Source organism: Nicotiana sylvestris, chromosome 12 (assembly GCF_000393655.2).
Source record: "Nicotiana sylvestris chromosome 12, ASM39365v2, whole genome shotgun sequence".
Classification (NCBI taxonomy): domain Eukaryota; kingdom Viridiplantae; phylum Streptophyta; class Magnoliopsida; order Solanales; family Solanaceae; genus Nicotiana; species Nicotiana sylvestris.
The window spans coordinates 100,465,906-100,472,591 of NC_091068.1; positions in this window are offsets into that span (position 1 = coordinate 100,465,906).

A 6,686-nucleotide genomic window follows, 5' to 3' on the forward strand; every position below is an offset into this window, starting at 1 on the left:
TAGCTTTAAACAACGCTAATGACCCTCTTGGAAATATGATAGCGGGGGAGGAGGTAGATGATCTTGAGAAAGATGAGGTGCCTCTTGCACCTCAAGGTCAACGGAGAGGTCGGAATGCCAATGCTAATCCAAATGACAATATTCCAGACCCTCCCCGGTTCCTCCAAGAGTGGCTCCCAGAGTATTACCGAACCAGGGCTACGCAAGTGCTATTGTCCCACCCCGAATTCGGGCTGGCAACTTTCAGATAACCAATGTGATGTTGACCTTACTTGAGCAGCGTGGGTACTTCACTAGAACTGCAAATCAAAATGCCTACAAACATCTCAAGGGTTTTGTAGATACATGTTGGGGGAGCAAGCAGACGAATGTATCCGATGATGCGCTGAGATTGAGACTTTTCCCGTTCTCACTTCGGGGGAAGGCATTAGACTGTCTCGAGAGACTCCCCAACCATTCCATCACAACTTAGAATGAGTTGGCGGATAAGTTTATTGCCAAATTCTTCTCACCGAGTCATATGGCGGCACTTTGGGATGAAATATTGGCCTTCAAGCAAGAGCCAACGGAACCTTTGCATGAAATTTGGTAGCGGTATAGAACGATGGTAAAGGAGTGCCCAAATAATGATATGACCGAGGCCATGAGCCAACAAACCTTTTACCGGGGCATAAATACTACAAATCAATGCATTGTTAGCCAATTGGCCGGGGGCAATTTTATGAAGCTTTCTTATGAGAGGCATGTGATGTACTTGATGAAATGGCGGACACTTCTTAAGCATGGCAGAGTAGAGCAAATGTGCCTTAAGGTGACCCTACGGTTATCCATTTACACAAGGAATTACATTATCACAGGCAAGCGATAGCTGAGCTTACTACCACGATGAATCAATTGGCTAAGGCATAGTTGCAACAAGTTCAGAATCCTATCCAAGTGAATGCCATAGAGGTTGTTAGTATGCTTGTCAACAAGAGAAGGCAAAGGAGGCAACAAAATCAAGGAAATTCTGAGCAATTTGTTGATGAATATGATGGGTGTCAAAATGATGGTTATGATGACCAAAGTGAAGAGGTACAATATGTCAATAACTATCAAGGCAATAGAGGCAACTCTTCAAACCAACAATGGCGACCCCAAGGAAATTTGGGCAATCAACAACAAGGTGGTGGCAATTGGAATAACAACAACCAAAACAACAATTGGGGTAATCAAAACAACAACCAAGGTAATTAGAATGGAAATAACAACAACTGGGGCAACAACAACAATCAAGGCGGGTGGAATAACAATTGAAACCAAGGCAACCGGGGGCAAGGCTTTCAAAGGCCCCCAATGTACCAACAACCGAACAATCCACCCCTTTTCCCTTCTCAAGGTCCTAGTTCTTCTGGTAATGATATGGGTAGAATTGAAATGATGTTCGAGCAGATGATGAAGAGGAATGTGGATTCGGACGCACAGTTAGCTTCTCACAACACCTCTATCCGAAACTTGGAGGTGCAATTAGACCAAATCTCTCAGTCATTGAATACTCGCCCGAAGAGTGCTCTACCAAGTGATACGATAGTGAACCCAAAGGGTGGGAACAATCATGTTATGGCAGTCACAACAAGAAGTGGGAGGGGCAGTGATGTGAATGCCTCTAAGCAAAAGCAAGTTGTGGATGATGATGTTGAGTTGCAAGATGACGAAGTCCCTTTGGTAGTTAAAGATGTGGTTGATGAAAATGTGAATAATGAAGTGAGGATTGATATTTAAGAAGTTGAGGTGGAAACTCAAAATGATATGAACCCGTCTTGGGAACACATAATTGACATGCCAGAGTCGGTTGTGCCAAAAGACAAGGCTCATTTGCCAAGGCCAACTCCACCTTATCCTCAGAGGCTCGCAAAGCAGAAGAATGATAATCAGTTTAAAAAGTTCATTGATATGATGAAGATCTTATCTATTAATGTGCCATTGGTGGAAGCACTTGAACAAATGTCGGGCTATGCAAAATTCATGAAAGACTTGGTCACAAAGAAGCGTTTTATGGATTGTGAAACTATAAAGATGACTCACCAAGTTAGTGCTATAGTGCATTCAATGGCCCCGAAGCTTGAAGATACCGGTTCTTTCACCATTCCTTACACCATTGGGAGTGCGGATTTTGCCAAGGCTCTATGTGACTTGGGAGCTAGTATCAATTTAATGCCCTACTCGGTTTTCAAAACTTTGGGTATCGGGCAACCTAGGACAACCTCAATGAGACTTCAAATGGTGTATCAATTGATGAAGCGACCTTTGGGCATTATTGATGATGTGCTTCTCCGGGTGGACAAATTCATTTTGTCGGCCGACTTTGTCATTTTGGATTGTGAAGTGGACTATAAGGTTCCTATTATCTTGGTTAGACCTTTCCTTGCAATGGGGAAGGCATTGGTTGATGTTGAAGTGGGTGAGCTCACTTTTCGAATGGGAGATGAATAGATCGTTTTCCATGTTTGTAAATCTATGAAGCAACCCAATAGCACCGAGGTGTGCTCATTTATAGACCTTGTCACAACTGTGATTGTGGATGATACCAGTGCTATGATCAACATGGAGGATCCTCTTGAGGCTGTGCTGTTAAATCTTGATGTCAATGAGGATGCAAGTAGAGTGGAGTGCGTGAATGCTTTACATAGGATGGGCTCTTATTCTTATGAGCCTAGAAAATTGTCTTTGGATCTTGAAAACCGGAAAACTCCACCAACAAAGCCATCAATTGAGGAGCGACCGGTGTTGGAGTTGAAACCACTTCCTCCATACCTCAGGTATGAATTCTTGGGTTCAAATTCTACTTTACCAGTTATTCTTTCTTCTTTCCTTACTAACATGCAGGTTGAGGCCACTTTGGCGGTGCTTCAAAAGCGAAAAAGGGCAATTGGATGGACTCTAGCTGACATTCGAGGAATAAGCCCCGCATTTTGTATGAACAAAATTATCTTGGAGGATGATGCAAAGCCGTATTTGGAGAATCAAAGAAGATTGAACGAGGCTATGCAAGAAGTGGTGAAGAAAGAAGTGATCAAATAGTTGTATGCCGGGGTTGTGTACCCCATTTCTGATAGCTCATGGACTTCTCCGGTGCAATGTGTACCGAAGAAGGGTGGTATGACTGTGGTGACCAATAAGAACAATGAACTTATTCCTACTCGGACAGTCACAGGTTGGAGGGTTTTCATGGACTACCGAAAGCTAAACAAGGTGACCCGAAAGGACTATTTCCCATTGCCATTCCTTGACCAAATGCTTGATCGTCTTGCGGGGCGTGCTTTTTATTGCTTTTTGGATGGGTACTCGGGATATAATCAAATCTTAATTGCCCCGGAGGACCAAGAGAAGACCACCTTTACTTGTCCATATGGAACCTTTGCTTTCTCTCGGATGCCGTTCGGATTGTGTAATGCTCCGGCGACATTCCAAAGATGCATGATGGCTATTTTCACCGACATGGTGGAAGATATATTGGAGGTCTTCATGGATGATTTCAGTGTGGTTGGTGATTCCTTTGAAGAGTGTTTGGGTAATTTGAATAGAGTGTTGGCCCGGTGTGAAGACACAAACCTCGTACTCAATTGGAAAAAATGCCATTTCATGATTGAAGAGGGTATAGTGTTGGGTCACAAAATCTCAAAGCATGGAATTGAAGTTGACAAAGCCAAGATAGAGGCGATTTCAAGGCTTCCTCCCCCCATTTCTGTCAAAGGGGTGAGGAGTTTTCTTGGGCACGCGGGTTTTTACCGGAGGTTTATAAAAGATTTTTCAAAAGTGGTACACCCCTTGTGCAAGTTGCTAGAAAAGGATGCAAAGTTTGTTTTCGATGAGAGATGTATGCAAGCATTCGAGCTTCTCAAGCTTAAGTTGACCACTACCCCTATCATTACCGCACCAAATTGGAGCTTGCCTTTCGAGCTCATGTGTGACGCAAGTGACATTGCGGTTGGGCTGTTTTGGGTCAAAGGGTTAACAAGATGTTTCATCCGGTGTACTACGCAAGTAAGACCATGAATGAGGCTCAAAGGAACTATAGGGTCGCCGAGAAAGAGTTGTTGGCTATAATGTTTGCAATGAAAAAGTTTCGACCATATCTTATGGGGGCCAAAGTTATATTGCACACCGATCATGCCGCCCTTAGGTACTTGATGACAAAGAAAGACTCCAAGGCAAGATTGATGATATGGGTGTTACTACTTCAAGAGTTTGATCTAGAAATTGTGGACCGGAAGGTAGTGAGAATCAAGTGACGGACCACTTGTCCCTTTTGGAGGAGGAGGGGAGGCCTTGTGATGGACTTGAGATCAATGATTCATTTCCCGACGAACAACTCCTTGCGGTATCAATGAATGATATCCATGGTTTGTTGATGTTGCCAATTACCTTGTGACTGGAGTAATCCCGTGTGAGCTCTCTTCTAACCAAAGGAAGAAGCTCAAACGGGATAGTTTGGATTTCTATTGGGATGGGCCATACTTCTTCAAGATTTGCACGGATGGTGTGATTCGTAGATGTGTCCCAGAGGAAGAACAATTGAGTATCTTAGAGGCTTGCCATTCTTCACCCTATGGTGGCCATAATGGTGGGGTGATACCGCCTCGAAAGTCCTTAGTTGTGGATTCTATTGGCCCACCTTGTTCAAAGATGCAGGCGATTTTGTGAAGAGGTGTGACGTTTGCCAAAGACCAGGCAGAATTTCAAAAAGGGATGAGATGCCTCTCAATGCCATTCTTCAAATGGATATCTTTGATATTTGGGGCATCGATTTCATGGGTCTATTTGTTAGCTCTTGTGGGAATACTTACATTCTCGTGGCGGTTGACTATGTTTCAAAATGGGTTGAAGCCGTGGCTTTGCCTAACAATGAAGCCCAGAGTGTTGTTGCATTTCTTAAAAAGATCATATTCACAAGGTTTGGCATTCCTCGTGCGATTATTAGTGATGGGGGGTCTCACTTTTGCAATAAAGCTTTCAATACAATACTTTCCAAGTACGGTGTCAATCATAAGGTTTCGACCCCTTATCACCCTCAAGCTAGTGGTCAAGTGGAAGTCTCCAACAGAGAAATCAAAAGTATCTTGTCAAAGACGGTCAATGCAAATAGGACCGATTGGTCGAAGAAGGTGGATGACGCTCTATGGGCTTATCGGACGGCTTACAAAACTCCGATTGGGATGTCTCCGTATCGGTTGGTGTTTAGGAAAGCATGCCATCTTCCGGTTGAGTTAGAGCACAAGGCCATGTGGGCTTTGAGGAAGTTGAACCTTGAATGGGATGTTGCAGCTAATCTTCGTGTTGAACAACTCAATGAACTCGATGAATTTAGATTTCATGCCTACTCCAGTTCATCCTTGTATAAGGACAAGATGAAGTACCTTCATGACAAATATGCTCGTGGAAAGGAGTTCAACGTAGGTGATTTGGTTCTCTTGTTCAACTCCCGGTTACGTCTGTTTCCAAGAAAGCTCAAATCAAAATAGAGTGGACCGTTTGAAGTTGTGTTTGTGACCCCTTTTGATGCTCTTGATTTGAAAAACAAAAATGGTGAAATCTTCAGAGTTAATGGGCACCGAGTCAAGCATTATCTTGGAAAGTTTGATGATAGCCACGTGGTGACGCTCCTTCATCTCAAGTGATGTGGTGGTAACATGTGTCGTGCCGCAACGTTAAATTAGGCGCTTCTTTGGAGGCAACCCATGTCTTTTTCTTCTTGTTTTTTTTTTAATTTTCTTTGTAGTATAGGATTGATTTTTGGGCTCACTGGTTGTGAGATGTTACAGGGTTGTGTTTATGCAGTACAAGGCATGATGGAAAAATTGAACAAGTCTCTGAAGTTACTAGTGCGGCCGCATTACATTTTGTGCGGTCCGCACTGGTGTGACCAATGTGAGGACTCTCTGAAATTTGCAACCGTGGCCGCATGGCATTTTTTGTGGTCCGCGGTGGAGCTCTGCGGCCGCGGTTCATTTTCTAAGGACCGTAGAGGCCTGCCTTATCAGGTTTGAATTGAACAACCCAGTGCGGACCGCGGTCCATTTTGTGCGGCCGCACTGGTAGGTGAGAATGGGCTCCAGGTATTTTTCTATAAATAGACCCCAGTGACCCCCTTTTACACTTTTCGCAAAATCGAACCACAGAGCTCATATTCACTGTTCATAATTCTCCTTTGATCGTAGTAGCTTGTTTGCATTGTGTTGATTCATTCCATCTCAATATCTGGTAACATTTCACTCAACTTTTCTTAGTTTAATTTTGTGACTTTGTTTAATTTTCATTTTGTCTTAATTTCTGTTCCACTTCTTTCCATAATTAGTTCAATTTTTAGGTTAGTTTAAGCTTAAATGATGATTCTTTTGAACTTAGTGAGTAAAATGTGCTAGGTAATTGAGTAGGGACCCTAATTAGGTAAAAGGTTGAACTAAAAAGCAAAAATTAGGAACCCTAACTCAGTGCCATATCTGGGCACCCTCTGCGGACCGCGGTTGTCTTTGTGCGGACCGCGGTGCCCTAGTGCGGTCCACAGTACCACTTGTGCGGATCATGGTGATAAACTTCTGCAAGATGACTTTTGCCCAGTGCGGTCGCACGGCATTTTGTGCGGTCTGCACTGGCCTAGTGTGGCCGCGATACCCTTTTGTACAGTCCGTACTGGTCAGATTCAAAGG